Below are 17,205 nucleotides of genomic sequence, written 5' to 3'. Positions count from 1 at the left end.
GCATCCCCGCCGGTGAAGAGATCTCCTATCATGCGCTGCCCAACGACGAACCTCGGCGAAGCAAGTGGCTACGCTTTGTGAACTTTGCAAACGGAGGAGAAAGGGAGCTAAAGGAAGTACGAGTGTGCTCGCTTCATTTCCGACGAAGTGATTACGCCAGGGACCCTTATGTTAGCTCACTCCTGGGACATGCCGCCACTCGTCGCCGACTTATGTACACTGCCGTCCCATCTGTGGTGCTCCCTGGTCAACCCGAGTATTCGGAGCGAAGCAACAGTCACTTGGTAAGTACAACGAATACTAGTTTCGGTGTTTAAACCGATGTGATAGGGCAGAATATATCGTTCGTCCAGCCACTATCAATTATTGTTTGAGTTTTCGAGATTTTGTGCATGCGTCATTTTTTGCTTAGTGCCTTTAGAACAGGTATTCGTTGATCGCGTACATTATTCTGTTGCAGCTAAACCGCCAAAATCTGGGAACAACGTAGCGCATGCGCGCGCGCGTCGGCTGGTACCACCTCTAGTTTGCGGCGCTGGACGAAAACGTCACGTCTATTACGATCCCTTTGCAGTCCTCTGAGGCCCCGACTACTTTCTACGACCCAGAAAGCTCCGAGCATGAGTTACAATTGAGACCGCACATTTCCCTGTGGTACGCATGGGCGGCGCTTACTATTATTATTTTTTTTGCGAACCCCCTACAGATGCGGATAAAGTATTGGTGCTCTTAACTTCAGTGCTGGTACAAAGTAATACAAAAATGTCTTTTAAATTCTAACGGGCGCGTTTTTTAAGAAAAACAAATATGACAAATTCATATTGCTGCAATTCTCAAAAATTTCAAACAGAATTTTACCTTGTACAAAATAAACCACGCATGTCAAGTAATTTAATTCTCCTTTACACTTCCAGGTCACTTCTTCTGGTGTTCCAAGCCCGGACTTGCCGGAGAAAACTGACTGGCAAGGAAGCTTCTGTGTGGGTACCCAAACGAGCAAAGATGTGGGCCACGACAAAGCAGTGCAAGCTTTTATCCCTGGGAGAAACAAGAGTGAGTCCAAAAATCCGTGTACAGACTTGCATACACAATACGGTTTTCCATTTGGTTTTTACAATGTTTTTGTTAACCAGGCTGGCATGACATGTTTATGGAAATATTCACGAGATACCAGCATATCAATGTAGCCAACAATTTTCCAGCTTTTTTGTATATATAAAGTGTGCTATTACCAAACGTTAAAAATTATGTGGATGCACCAGTGCCCTTGATCAGTTTGTATCCGTCAGTTTGTATACGTGCTTCAGCATCAACTGAATAGATTTGTTAATCTGCATCTCTAAGATGCACAACATACCACCAATTTTGCTACAACCCAAGAGGTGGAACACTTGCTGATTGATGAAGGCATTCTTGATCTAAAACAATTATTGGGCTCTCAAACTGGTCTTCCGTCTGGTTTATCAGTTTTCTTGCGACACCCACAGTTTAGCTGTTACGGGACATCTTTTGAATTTCCAGATAAAGTCTTGGTGAATAATTCCCCCTCATTTACACTTGGTGCAAAGTCATTACAATGCGCGACCATCTTTAATTTATTTTTCATGAAAGTACCAATCAAATGCTGCGGTTGGTTAGGTCAACGAGTTATGTGTGAAGGGTGAAGACCGAGGGATGCTGTGAGGCTGTTAGGGAAATGGATATGCATGTGCATACCTTTTGCATTGATTTTATAAGTGAATCACTGTTCTTTCCTCTGAAACTTCACTCCTATAGACAGAAAACTTGTCTCACTCTCCGCTGGATCTCATGCATAAATATATTTGTTGTGGTTGGAAAATGCATGTTGGCGAGAATTATGCAGATAAATTGTGAAGATGTTTCAAGTGGACGTCTGGTACTAATGCATCTTTCCTTGTATGATGGTTTTGGGGCAGGTGTTCAGGTTAACATCATGGTGAAGGAAACCTGTGACAAAGCAACACAAGTTGAAAGCCGGGACGTTCGACCTACTACATCAACACCAGACAAACGTCGACACCCTGAAACTCACCTACCTTCACCTGATGTCTCACCAGTACAGGGCAAAGACAATGCCTCAGACACAGTGTATGAACCAGGCGACGCGACACTGGCCTCGGAAAGCAATCTTGGTGAACAGTACGTGGAAATGTTTTCTCCAAAACATTTTACTTATTTGGGTCTCATGAAGACGTTATTTTTATGGTAAAGACAAAGCCTGTAGCATTGTTGTACCAAGGAGAACCCAAAAAGACAAAAAGTGAGGAAATGTTAGAGTGAAAAAGTCTTTGGCAATGACTGAACAAAAGGGGAAGGAAAATTTTTAAAGAGAGGAGGCAAAAATTTACTATAAAAAGTGTTTAGACAAGCATGCACACTCACTGATTTCAATTAAATATTGGGTGCATTCCAAGATAATTGCAGTCCGCAGGACTGCGACTCAAGCATGTTAAAAGCTATCGTTGCGAGTAATCTTGTTTTCTACATAGCTAACACGGTGCAACAACTGTGGAAGGTGTTCTTGACCTTGTCTCAGAAAGCAGAAAAGTTAGTTTGATTTCCTTGCTTTTTCTTAGAAATAGTGCACTGCACTGAAAGTTGAAAGGAGAAAACAAGTTGAAATTTAAAAAGGAAAATATCCCTCCTCGTGCTACTACCTGAATACGGATGTAATGGTGCAATCCAGTGAGACCCCACGTCATGCTGAGCCGCTATAGCTTCGAAGCTCCACATTTCAGTGAATAGGCAGGCAGCTGTTACAAGCGAATTTTTAACTGGCCATGAAGGCAATGTACACGTTTGTCGAGTTTGAAAGAACTAGTCTTTGGTAACCTTCTGAGCTCTGTTCGTGCCTGGAATGTTTTTCAATCAAAAAGCACGCTGAATATTGATAAACTTTATAATTTTGTACTACAGTGGTGCAATTTGAGCAGGAGTGACATAATATTGGCCAGCACTGAAAACATTGTCGTCACGTGTTCACTGCACTTAAGTACACATTCAAGTGATACCATCAAGCAGAACTAGGACCGTCACTAAAATTATCCTGTTATGTTTCTTGGTGGTGGCTTAGGTCACCGGTGGCTGCCAATTTCACAATGAGGATTTTCTGACATCATAGAGAAATCGCTGGAAAGTGGCTGGGGAGTTGCCACTGGTAACTTCTGTATTCCTCAGTAACTCCGTTGTTTGGTTTAGGTTAGCCGTGCTTATAGGGCAGAGGCTTATTTGCCTATTCAGGTGCAGTTGACCGTGCAATATAACACAATATTTGCCCATTGAGGTGCAGCGAGAAAGAACATGCAAAACAATCATCATGCTGTAAATGTTAAAGTATGCATTTTTTATTTATGTTACAGAAGTAGCTTGGAAGAAGGACCAAGCAAGAACCCGAGCTCAGGCTACTACCTTGTCTTCCACACCTGCTTAATGACACTTCTGAAAGTCTGCTTGACATGCCTTTCTCGCTCCTGTGAAGTGACCCTAAGTTTGAACGGCACCAGTGTTACGGCAACAACCACATGTCGGAACAATGCATGCTCCAAGCGGGAGCAGCAAATTTGGACAAGCCAGCCAACGGTTGGCCGCAAACCAAAGGGCAATGTTGACTTGGCAGCTGCCATTCTTTTCACAGGTGCAAGTCCGACCGCAACACTGAGGCTGCTTGAAATAATGGAAGTGCACACATTTGTAGACCGTGCTTTTTATGAATATCAAGCAGCATACCTTCTCCCTGCTGTCACAATGGCTAGTATACCCTTGTCTTCTTTGCATGAAGCATAACTGCACGCTTAGCACTGATAAAAAATGCTATTTGCCATTATTATGTGGAAAACAAAAATCTGCAGACAACAGAAGAAGACTACAACAGCCATGAAGAGAAAATTTGAAAGAACTAAGATTCCGTATCTAACTCAGCTTCATTCCAGCCGCAAAAGATGTTTTTTAACGAAAAAAATGCAAGAAGTATTGAAAAACGTTCAAATTTCGCGCCACAGTGACGTCTTATGAGAAGAGTGACATCATATGAGCCAGCACTAAAAACAGAATTTTCAGCGCGTTAACGGCACGTTAGCATTCATGTGATGCGGTCAAATGGAACTAGAGGCCCAATTACAGACGTCCAGTCATGTGTCGTCGCTACAGGTCAGTTAGGCGGCCGCCAATCGCACAAACAAGGTTCCGTGACGTCATAGAGAAGTTGCGGGAAATTGGCTAGGGGGTCGCGACTGCTTCACACGTTTTCTTTAATACCTCGGTTATTTGTTCGGAGATTGCGATGATATTGGTATACTTGTTATCGGGACTAAGCAGTCTTTCTGATAAACCCAACTTGTATTTTGTCTTCATGGCTCCTTGTGCAGGGAACTCAATGACTGACATTTTTGGTGATTGCTATATGTACTGCATTAGAGCTAATTGGTATCTCCTTTATGTGGCAGTCAAATGCCTGGTTTGTGACAAGAGACATAAACCATTTTCCAAAAACATTTTCTCTTACACAAGCTTTGTGTAACACAAAAGCTGTACCAGTAAAACTATTTCACTATGCTTGTTGTACGGAAAATGCTTGCCAAGATTACATGCCTATGTGTACTATTTTGCAATGGATGCTAAACCACCATGCAATGTAGTAGCCATTTGAGGAATAATGAAATCTAAAATGACAATTAAATTGCTTATAAGTACTAACCGTGTTAACATGCGACTGCATGGCTAAACGCGGTTTTATTTCTTCATTCCTGGCAGGTGTGGCATCAGCACCAGACAGAATTGCTGTCCCAGCTGAAGAGTGGCAGCGTGGATATCTGTGGTGATGGACGATGCGATTCACCGAGGCACAGTGCCAAATACTTGACGTATTCGTTCCTCTGTGCAAGCCTGGGAAAAATTCTGCACTCGGAGCAAATCCAAGTGGGAGAGGTAATTTCAAGGAAGGCATTATGTTCGATCAGCAAAAGAGTTATTCTTATTACCACTATTCCTGGGCTTATTTTTTTTACATGATGTCAACCTATGACTTATGACAAAGTTCATCATTGCCATTTGATCTGCTGTATATGGCATATATATTATGCAACTATCTATATTTTTTTCCAGAGTGAAGATGTAAAAGCCAGCTCAAACATGGAAAAAAAAAGGCTTGATCAGAGGTCTTCAGTTTCTCCAGTCTTCAGGCATAGCGGTGAAATCTCTCACCACTGATAGGCACTCGGGGATCAAAAAACACATGAGAGAAAAGGAACCTGAAATCCTGCACTACTTTGATGTTTGGCATGTATCAAAAGGTACTGTAATGTTCATAAAGTCGAACCTCATTATAACGAAGTAATATTGGGGCAGCAAATTAGTTTCTTATATGCAATATTCGTTGTAACAGTACAAGTAATAATCGGCTCTAACAAATCAGCAGCCTGGCTCGTGCAAAAATCCTAGAACAAAAACGCATTATTCTAGGCTTCGAACCCACTTAAACAAGGTAATCCTTACCTGTCTCTTTGTGGCATTTCAAGGGACTAGACCGGAAACATACAAACATGACATTACAACAGAACAAAGTTCTGTTCTGTAGGCCTGTGTTCTTATTTCGGACCTGTGTTCTATAAGGCCTGTGTTCTTATAAGGCCTGCGTTCTTATTTCGGAGCAGTAAAATGTGCTGTTGTGCCAATCGACCGAAATTTCGGCAACCGTTTCAAACTATTAAGAATAATTATTGTTTTTCAACTTTTTATTTTGCTTTTTATGCTAGCTCTGCAGTTTTGAGCCTCATGCTGATCAAGTATTTCTTCATTACAGCCGATATCGCGAGGCCTTTGAGGTTTTGGTTTCATTATAAATGGAATAAGTGCCACAAATAAAGCCTGGCCAACCAAAGTTCGTATTTAGTTCGCTATGGTTGATAATTCACGATATCAGTGTTTGTTGTTATATAACGATGTTCAACTGTACTACTGTACCATTTTAAACTGACCTTTGTTTATTTACTGTTTCACTGCTGAAAATTTCAGAAAACTTAGATCTTGCTTCAAGAGGCCATAAAGACAAATTACAAGTTTGTTTCATTACAAAGTACTGCTTTGTTCTGATAAGAATGACACTATTACTAATAGAGAGAGAGAGAGAGAGAGAGAGAGAGAGAGAGAGAGAGAGAAACTTGAGCGAAATGTGAAAACGTTAGCCCCACTAACGGTGAGGCATGCTAGGGTGAAAATGGTGAAATTAAAGGAATGAAATAAAAAAGGCGGAGCGAAAGTAAAGCATTGTGATATATATATGGGAGTATATATGATATGTCAATTTTCATATCGCTACACAAAACTGAGAAGAAATGAAGCAGTGTCGACTTCCCAGCCACTTTCTGATAATTTCTTTACACCACAGATTCTTGGTTGTCAAGAAGCATGACTCAGCTGTGTTAGTGGGGCCCACAGTTCTAGTTTACAGTATCACTTGAATGTTTATGTACAGTTACCACTATAATAAGTGTCATTAGTGCTGGCCCATAATATGTCGCTCATGGCCACATTGCGTCACTTTAGCATGAAATTTGAAAGTTTACCTTTTTTCGTTCTCAAGTTGGAAAAACATTCCTAGTCGTAGTAATATAGCTGAGTGAGTTACCAGTGGTAAGCTCTTTGAAAAGTTGTATTTTGTCCTCATGGCCCCTTTCAGAATACAGAGTGGAAACCAACGGGGTAATTGACAGCAGAGAGCAAGAATCGGGAAACTGCCTAACAAACGAATTTGTTGTTAGTCACTACTTCCTCTGTCGTTCTTGCTTATTCCGTTGTTTTGCTCAGGCTGTTCTTAGGGAGGAAAATTCGACAACTGACCTCCATTTGTTGCCTGTTCAAAGAGATAACCAGGTGTAAACTCGTGGTGAAAGAAATTTGCTCATGATCAATTGATGTTGCTTGTGGGGCAACAATCTTGCAAATCCCGCCTTTACAGTGCCTCGTGTCCCACCTTTCTGGAAGGTAATAAGTTTTTACTGCTGTTAATTTGTAGGACTGCGGAAGAAACTCAATGCGGCCTCAAAAAGAGCTGGCTGCATGATGATCAGCAAATGGACGCCAGCCATTGTCAATCACCTATACTGGTGCGCATCTGCTAGCAAAGGAAATGGCACCGTGGTTGCTGCAGCGTGGCAGAGCATGCTGAATCACCTACTAGGGATACATGAGGGGCACAGTGACCTCTACCAAAGGTGCCTTCACAGGCCTTTGCACCTGGAATGGCTCACTGCTGGTGAGTAGAATTCATTTCAACTGCTTTAAGCTATGGAGTTTTTTACAGCGAAGTACCAGAAAGAAAACCGACACTGGATTGCATTAGGTTTGTGACAGGATCAGCGTGTAATACATGTGAAAACATGAAAAGTGTTGTGGAAACGATGATAAAACCGTCTATAATTGTAGGGTAGGTAACAACACATGCACAGCAGTGGAAAAGCTAAATGAAGCTTATTTTCTTTTGCTATTTTTTGCAGGATTTTCACATCAACATTTTACATCTCATAATCATCTGCGATAATGGCAGGTCAAGCCAGCCATTAAGAGAAAGTTTTAAACTTCTGCAACGTCCGAAAAAGACAATTTAATCATTTGACTCTTATACTAAAAAATTAATGATTGGCAGCAATTCATGAAAGGTCTATACATGCACAGGAGGAAATATTTGCACTGTAGTCAAGCTATTTAATTGACGTGCAATTAATACTAGTAGACGACCTGCATCAATATGCTCATCAAATGTAATCTCGCTCTCCTCCCTCACCCAACTGAAAGTTCTTCACTGATGGCCTTCTTGTTGGGATTTTTCTTCATACTCTTTTCTTTTTCTTTGTGGTGTATTGGGATGCACCTCGAAAACTTCAAGTTTATTCATAAGGGGATGCATTATCACAAAGCTAGCAATTCTCTTCATTCGCAGACTGGAAAGGTTGGATAGTAATTGTCTCACAGTGGCCGTCCTGGGGCAAACTATTAATTGTGAAGAGCAAACAACGTGGTGCAGATGACACGCCAGTAATATTTTTAGCAATGGTATAATCCAAGTTATGAATTGCAAACCAACAATCGGTGTCCAACTCTCAAGTATTCATGCTCGCTCCACTTACTGACATCAGCAATTACAGTATCTACAAATAAATATGAAGTTGAAACCATTTACACATTTAAAGCACCATATTTTGACCCCGTATGTGAAACCCAAGTGTGTTCGTTTTATTCAAGCTGATTCCCATCGAAGATGTACCAACTAGCACAGACCAGAGCCACTCTCTAGTAAGTAGTTCTGCTGTAAAGAGTGTTTTCAAGAAGTGTACTGAGATGGAGTAATGCAGGACTTTTGCAGCCCAGTGTGTTGTGAGAACGGTTTCTTTTTGGGACTAGGGAAGGGTCAATTATTTTTTAGGAACCAAAATGTGAGGTTTTATGGGAAAGTCATGTGGGCATGTGAGAAGACATACGCGAGGTGTTGTACGTGCATTTTTCTTGCAGGCGTGACGTAAGGTTGAATTGAGCTGCCTTCCCTAAAGCGAAGATGAGTAAATCTGCCTTTGTTCACCTGCTTGGTGTGGCAGTATTACTGAGCATGTTATACTTATACCTAAAAATACCTAAATGTTATACCTCATTTTATACCTAAAAATAAACTACTCGTACATCTCACCCTGCGCTATGAGAGAGGAGCGCAAGTTGAGACCAGAATGCCGTGGCATGCGGCAGCCATCTCACTGTTTTTCATATCTGCAAAAGATGGTGCTGGGTGTTGTAGCTCTGGGTCACCGTTTACTGGAAGGTGGCTGTGGTGCCTCCATCTCCTCTCCCTTGCATAACGTGCAGCAATGTAATAAAAAATGTCACAGCAGAATATCAAATGTCCAAGCTTTTATCTTTTAGATATCCAATACCTGTAAAGGATCCTGCAATGTGCTGATGCTGTAGGGTTTTACCTTGGAAGCAAATGACAAATGCAAATTGTCTTACGTTGTAAATTATAAGTTAAAAATATAAAACTTCGCTTCGATCCACCACCATTTCTTCCCTGCCATAACCTGAACAGGCAGTTTTGCCAGAGTGTATGACTGCACACTCCCATGTGATGGCATGCGCGTACACATAATTTGCATCGCTTTTTCTCCCTCAGACTCTGCTGCTTACAAGCAAATTATGAGCATTGTTACGGCGCCACTCCTCGTGAAAGACATACGTCAACTCTCACCGGATGTTCAAACCTACGCACTGGAATCTTTCCATAGTGTGCTAAATAATTTTGCACCAAAGTCAACCGCTTTCACATTCGAGGGAATGAAGGCTCGGTGAGTTGACATCATGGAGCTTGAGCCCCAAAAATATTTTACCAACAGCTGGCTAGATGTTCATTGTGGGTAGAGATAAACTAGGTAGCACATTTTTTCATGCTCCAAAGTGGCACATGCACATTTCTTTACAAACATGAAATGTGACAGAAATCCGCGACATCTTCACTTGAAAAACTATCCGCAGAAAATGGAGTTTGTGATACTACTTGATAAAAGTAACACTGGTTCCAATTTAATTTAAAGAGAACATGAAGACAACACACAACGTTGCTCTAATCAAAAGAGTGCTTCATAGAAGTACCACAAACTTGTCAAACACTGAAGAAATCATAAGCAAGGGTAAGGACTCACCAGCTACTTCCCCACACTTTGGCTTAAGACATGTAACGTCTAACTAATGTGGCTGGCTGATATCGACTAATCTAAATGCCCATTCAAATAGTTATGCGGAATTTCAGCTGGAACTTATAATATCTTGAAGCCTTGATTAAAAATAAAAATTGGCTCCAATCTACGCTGTGAAGGTGGTCAGAAAGCAAAGCTTTAAACGATACCTACAACAATTCTCCATGCGACGTCACTCAAATTCACACACGTGGTTCTAGAAAGAGTGAAACCAGAGATTCCTCCAGCCTTTAACTGGAATTCGCGGGGACGCCATCCCGAACGCAGCAGCGTCAGCCACGGCTGGACTAGAGTGGCGGACGCCGCTGCTGTAACCCGGCCGTGAGTCGGGAGAAAGCAAACGGAGAGGAGCGTCTTTCGAAGGGTGAGACAGCAGAACCTAGCCATCCCGATGTGCTAGCCCGGGGCTACACCACCACGCGACACAGACGCAGACACCGAAACAATCTGGCATGTGAGCTTAGCGATTCCCATTTATACCATTAAACTAAATATAGTTTAGTAAGTTTGAGAATTGCGAGAAAGCTGAGGGAACTTTCACATTCGCTATTTATCAGAACCAGTTGCTCCATTAGTTATTTGTAATACCTGTTAAAACACAACCGAATTTGTATTCAGCATTTTAAAGAATGCAGTCCCATGCGTGGCAAGCTGTGTGCAAAAGGTTTTTGTTTCTCTAGCGGCCAGATGTCTGTATGTGGTCTGCACATTTTGTTTTCCCGCCCTTCAAACCAATCCTTAACGTTCTTTGCCGTACGACCACTTTATTCTGTTGGGTCCGGGTTATCCAGGAGGTGATGTCGAACAAGTTAATCAAGCCGTGCGAAGTAAGCGCGCAATGGACGCAAAGCTGCGCCAAATCAGGCTCAAAGCAACCGTCGCTAAAGCAGACGACAAAGCCGATGGAAGGGTCCCGCTGACGTTCCCCCCGGGGTGAGCACGGGGAACGCTGGTCAATAGCGCCCTTCCGCCACACCATCTACACTGTGATCCATGAGTGGAAAGCGCCCTCCGCCTCCCCAGCCACGTTGGAATTTTCTTGTCCTGCTTACCACGAAAGAACCGTTGGCTGGTAGAGGTAGAAAGCTTTGCTTTAAAAAAGTATCTCGTACCAATACCTCAAAAAAAAGTGGTCCCAGTGAAATAATGCAGAAGAATTTAGTACGAACGTTGAAGTCTCGAGAATTACTAATACATCACGCCCATTTCTTGCTTACCTGGCGTGAAGGTTCAAATGAGCTCAAGTACAATTCCAGGGGCTTTCATTGCCTCAAGCAAGAACTATGTTTAAGGCTACATTGTTAGAAAACGTGGAGTTATTGTACTGTGGAACGTCCTGCTACATCTTACTATGCTAGGTCAAGTATTACAGAATTCTTGCATCATCACAATGCACTGAGTCGGTATACAAACTGCCTGTTCTTGGCTGCCTCAAGTACGTTGCTGGTTTTTTTTTGTCACAACTAGCTTCCCCTGTCAGGTTGAAATCAACAGGAGTCAGTCTGCAGATAAAACGCAGTACAAGCAGCTTTGAGGGGCCAAGCCATTTTGTGAGAAAGATTTTATACCTCCTGCTCGGAGCACAGTGTCGGCAGCAGTGGCTTTTGTATCCATCCTCAATTAACACTTTGCTTTTGCAACTGCAAACTTTCCATATAACAAAGCAGTCGAAAACACCTTCCAATGTGGTGCACCATTTTGGGTTCACATTACATTCAAAGTAAGGCTTTCTTTTCATAGAAAGAACAACGTAATCAAACATCTACAACTCTAAAACACGTGTAGAACAAATAAAAGCATCCTTTTGGACAAAGCAAAAACAGAAACAACCCTAAGTGGTGGACGTTTGCCAATTTCCAAAATGGCTTGAATAGGTTCCTAGCTTGCCACTACAAACTTCCTCGTAACCAAGGTTTAGGTTTTCAGTGTAATTCTGCAAGTTTAAATAATTAATCAGGGGTGAAATGCTTCAAACTAGAGAGAATTTGGCTAGATTTTGGGGCCTTAAATATCTCTCGCTTTTGCTATTCCCAGTCTTCAAATCCAATCTTTGGCTAGAGCAGAGCCATATCTCAACAGTCAGTTTTACGTCAAAAGTCCCCAATTCCCAGCCTTCCCTGCTAAAAAAAAAGTGGGAAAATTATTTTTTTTTCTTTTAAAACTCCAGGGGGATGGAGAACCATACCCCTTGAAGAAGTTTCTGTTGTGGCCTTGGTGCCTCACCAGCCACTTCCTGCATTGGACATCAGTGAACGCTAAGAAAAAAAGAGACTGTTCCGAGATTAAAGTTACAGATATTGCAAACTTATGAAAAAGTTATAAGCACTGCCCGTATGCCATGAATATATATATACATCACATTGGTTATTTTTCTAGGACCCTCATAGCAGCTCTTCACTTCAACGAGAACACCAGCCGAAAGCAAGCTGAGACAGCCAGTGGTGACCCGATGTGGCGTGTGAGACCATCAAGGGCCACACCTGGGACAGTGACGGCCAGTGAACGCAAAACGCCTGCAACCTTTGGTAAATTCATTTTATTTGGCACAGTTGATATCTCAGTATTGTGGCAAATTTTTCTATTTGTTTACTATAGCTGTTAATCATGCAGCAGCAATCTTAAGGAAGCACACTGGTCTTAGAAACATTTTTTTGTTTTCCAACCAATTCTGATGAAACTTCATAGGCTTGGTCAGTTTTTTAGTCGATTTCAAATATGTCATTAGTTTTGATGTGAGGTAACTAGTCTCTGTGTTAATTAAAAAAATTCCTTGACTTTTTTTAGAAGAGTAGGAAAAAACTATTCAACAAAAGATTGCCAACAAGACATGAATAGATAGCAGAAGTTGTGGGAAATGAAACATGGGAAGCAGTTTTTTTGCTTTGCAATCACATAGAAGTTTACATCAATTCTAACTTCTGGATTTTAACTACTCCTGCTAACCAATTAAAAATAATGGTAATTAAACAGCACCTGAAACACAAAATGCAAAATCTGCTTCCCATATCGCATGGTTTAGACATTCAGCTTCACAGTGCAAAAGAAATGATGTTCCTAGCTGCACTACATGCTGGGATGGGCCTCTCGAGAATTTTGTGTCACTGCGATACCACTCAAGGCAAAAAAGTGGACAATTATAGGAAAATAATTATTTCCTTGGTGAAATCGGGCCTATGTGACTTTTATAAGTATGTGGCACTGTTCCACATAGGGAATTTTTGGAGGAAAAACTGTGCAAATCGAAAGAAAAGTTATTCCTAAGAAAATGCTTTTTTTGGGCAATTTTTTGGTCCCAAAGACCCATGTGCCCCCTTAATTAAAAGGGCCATGAAGACGAAATGCAAGTTTGGTTTCTTCAAAAGATTGCCTCGTGAAAATAACACAGACATGACTTTTAACTGTTAACTTAACTCAAGTAAGCTGTATGATTAGGAAAACAGAGAATGCCCATGTGACACCCTAGCTCATTTCCCCTCAAGAACCTAAGACTTGTTATGCACAGTTGTGCGATTGGCTGAGGCTGTCAAATGCAAATGTAAGTTAGGCAGGAACGAGCTGTTTGAGCTTAAATTTAAATCATGTTCTTTTTATAGAAGCTATGCAAGTACACAAAAACATACAAGCAACCAGTGCACTATGCTTGTTATAGCTACACAGCTGTCCGGCACTTTGAGGTTGTCTGACACGACACTGGCCAACTGGCGCAAGCAACATGGTCTTATGTGACCCTGTTTGTCGAGCATACGCAATGGTTTATGAAACAATTAATATCAACCGCAAAGCCAGTTGTAATACGGGCAAAAACAAAGTAAGTGCGGACAGTGGTCCTGAGCACCATGTAGGCATACTGATGGTAACAAGGCGTTTTCCCATACGCTGCAGCCCTAGTCAGCCTACTAAGGTTCACATAAGTACCTGCCCCGGATAAGCCATTGTTGAGGTCATGAATCACATGATCCAATGGGAGAACCAACATTTTGTTTTGAATTTTTTAAAGTCTCAGTGAAGAGAGCATCGTTTGCTGCAAGACAAGTTCTGGGGGCACTATAAGACACTAAATCTTTTGATTTAAGCAAACTTGTATTGTCTTCGTGGCCCCTTTATTAAAACCTTTAAATATTATAGGCAGGGAAAAGTTTACTCGTCACCTCTCCCGATCTCATACCCATGGCCTGAAATACAAGAAAAGGGCCGGATAGCCTGCGATAGGAAGTACCTGTTTCTAGTTCGCTGACTCAAGGGAGAGATTGGAGAATTTGCAGCCTGTCAATCCAATTCCAATTATATGTACTCCTGCCTCCTCTGCTCTACTGGCGAATGCACTGGCTCAATCAAACACTTTAGGTATTTGCAACGAAGCTGTGTTACCAAAGACACCACCACTACCACCATCACCATCTCAGATGGTGCCGGAAGCCCGAGAATGGACGTGCAGATGAGTTGATTTTACACAAACAGGCTACTCATGTACAGATGTTACAGATAGATATTAGGGATGACTGTGAAATTTCGGGGGCAAAGAATGGGATCGCCAGGCTCGTGATAGAAGTTGCTGGAAATCTGTCGAAAGGTGCCTTTACCTTGCAAAGGACACAATTAGGCTAATGGTGATGGTGGTAACATATTTGCTATGTGTAAAAATCCACTGGCCCGGTACACCCTTACCAATTCATCTAAAGTGCCAGTTTTTCAAGCATTCGCTTGAGTGGAGAACCTGAAGTGTTTTATTCAACTCTTTGCTCGGTATGTGTGATATGCAGTAGGATTTGTCAGGACTTTGATCATGCAGCAGCAGGATGGCAGTGAACTATTCTTGTCACACAGAACACGTACGTGACGTCCTGCTACGCACAGGCACTTGAGGTGGGCAAAACTGAAGGTCCTCCTGAAGCCAGTGATGCTGTATAGAGGGCGAGGATACAGCAGGGGTAATTCTAAGGCGAGGGCTGCTGGGAGCGATGCTTTCGGCGATCCTGGGGAAGCAAGGTGAAAAGCAGTTAAAACGACAGCCTACCCTTGTGCTAGGTGCACCTGTTTGTCGCACACTAAATCCTTGTGTAGCACGAGAAAACCTACTTAAAACACCTAGCTATTTTCACTGCTAGTATATGTACTACTGCCAGGAACAAAAGAAGCATGAAAATAAACAATTTCAAGAAGAAGAAAACGTGCGTTCTAAGGTTTCATTTCCCTCGCACTACACTTTCTGCTGATTTGGTGGAGGCTGTGATGGCACACTCACAAATATGTAGGGCTAAGTTCAGCAAATCACGAGCACGTTAAGCATGTGCAGCTTGTGCGTAAACAAACCAAAAGGAAATATTGTTATGAAACTCAAATGGACAACCATAGAGTGAGTGAAGATCAACATTTTTAAAACTGCCATCGCATGAAGACGGATAACAGTTTGACATAAAAAAACATCATTATGATAGTTGCCACGGTGGCTGCAAATTGCAGAGGGTTTGTTCGATCTTCTGCCGCCCATCACCAATATAGATGAGGCTAAATAATAAAATAATGCCTAATAGGGGCTGAACTGCACAGTCCAGGCCAAAATAAGATTTTAATAACCAATTATTTCACATCAGTGTCCCCCTAAGCAACCAGATTTAAAAAGTCGAGCCCACATATAATGGCCCCACTTAAAACGAACTTTCGCTTATAACGGACAAAACATGCGTGACCGTCAAAATATACGTTATTTCAATGGCATAAAATCTCACGTACAACGAACATCTTTGTGCTACAGTGACACGCTATGGGCGCGAGTGACGTCATATGGGCCAGCACTAAAGACAGTTATCAGGGTGTTAACCACACGTTAGCATCCCAGTGATGCGATCACATGGTACTAAAGGCCCCACTACAATCGTCCAGTCACGTATCTTAGTGATGGGTTGGTTCAGCAGCCACCAATTGCACCAACAAGATTTTGTGGCGTCATAAAAATTTCCTGGAAAGTGGCTAGAGAGTCCCCACTGCCTTTTTTTTCAAATCAAAATCAAATTTATTTTTGAGTACAGGTATACAAGCATATTAATATACAGAAGAGGGTCCCAGAGTCCGCAGACTGTAACGGGACCCTCAAACATGTCTTCTTCAACATTTCTGGTATTCTTTCGAAGTTTTAGATAAAACTGGTATCATTGTTATTGGGACAAAGGGGTGTTTTTGATGAACCACACTTGTATTTTTTTTCATGGACCCTTCATAGAACATGTGTGTTTCTCTTTTTAGGTGACGTGCGAGACCTTCACAATGCTGTCATTCAGCTATGCTCTTCAAGGCAAACATTTGAAGAAGCCAAAAAAAGCATTCCAGCCAAAGCCCCACCGGCTTTCTCTAAGTCTGCCCAGAAAGGAGAAAGCGCAGCTCACGCAGCAGTAGGACGCAGGAAGCGGTTCAAGAAGCCGACATTGCATCCCGAGTGATGCGGCAACACCTCTCGAATTGTGTTCCACAGATTTCTCGTGAAACTGCAAGATCCTTTTCCTCAAGTTTCGACTTTATTCCTGGCTGCTAACTCCTCAATATTTCAATATTTCAAGGTCCATTTACTGCATTTCTTTAAGGCCAAAGCTGTTGTTTTGTGGAAGTTGTTGATCATGATTTCACCCAATATTTTTTAAAGTGTACTGCCATGCTCATTCTATGAAAGTTTGTAACTTATTCGCGTTTCTGTGATGAAGTTCTTTTTTGTGTGTTTTTAAATCCCACCATCACCGTTCGAATGTCCAAGTTCTTCACTTAGGTACAAAAGTAACCGTTAATTTTTTAGAGGTGTGGCTTCACTTTTTCTGTCCAGGAAAAATGAATGGGACTTTTCTTTTAAGTGCAGCATCACACAACTGTTGTGAAATGGTTATCCAGACATGAATCAACCTGACACGGCAATAAAAACTGGCACCGACCAGGAATGTTTACAATCCAAAAAAGGCGTTTCGGCCCCCAGACGGCCTTCCGTCCAACCCTCGATTTCATGAACCTGACAGTTCAATTATTACATGTTTTTGGGACTTCATTTTTTCTATGCTCAACAATATTTCAGTCACAAATGTTTACTGTTAATCCAGTGCTCCTGAGAAACTGTTTATTGTTGTTTAAGTGCAGCATTACTCTTTTATTTTCGAAGCATGTTGTCTCCACGTGTGAATGCAGACGTGATGGCCGAAAAAACTGCAAGTTTGTGTTTCTTTGTTTTAGGGGTGCATCTTACTTCTTTATGAAAGTCTTTTGTTGTGATAATGGTCACTGGCTTGTAGAGGCCATGAAGACCAAAACAATTTCTGTGGGCTGCTTTCTCCCAGTAAAACGATGGCCATTTTAACACAATTACCATCAGCCGTCTTCTCGTTGGTTTCTTATCAGGTCACAGGTCCTTATTCTTATCAAGTCCTTATCATGTGACCGACTGAAGTCACACTCGAAGAAACAACTGCGCAACTGCAGT

General features: G+C 41.9%; 1 pseudogene; it reads left to right on the top strand.

The window, feature by feature from the left end:
• The first annotated feature begins 1,002 nt into the window (after window positions 1–1,002).
• Window positions 1,003–13,640, top strand: LOC144175752 (uncharacterized; annotated as a pseudogene).
• The last annotated feature ends 3,565 nt before the right edge of the window (window positions 13,641–17,205 follow it).

This window comes from Haemaphysalis longicornis, unplaced genomic scaffold (genome assembly GCF_048455015.1).
Source record: "Haemaphysalis longicornis isolate Haplotype H1 unplaced genomic scaffold, Haemaphysalis longicornis Haplotype H1 scaffold_1, whole genome shotgun sequence".
NCBI classification, from domain to species: domain Eukaryota; kingdom Metazoa; phylum Arthropoda; class Arachnida; order Ixodida; family Ixodidae; genus Haemaphysalis; species Haemaphysalis longicornis.
Note: the sequence above shows the minus strand (reverse complement) of the source record. Positions and strands in the feature narration are given on the sequence as shown.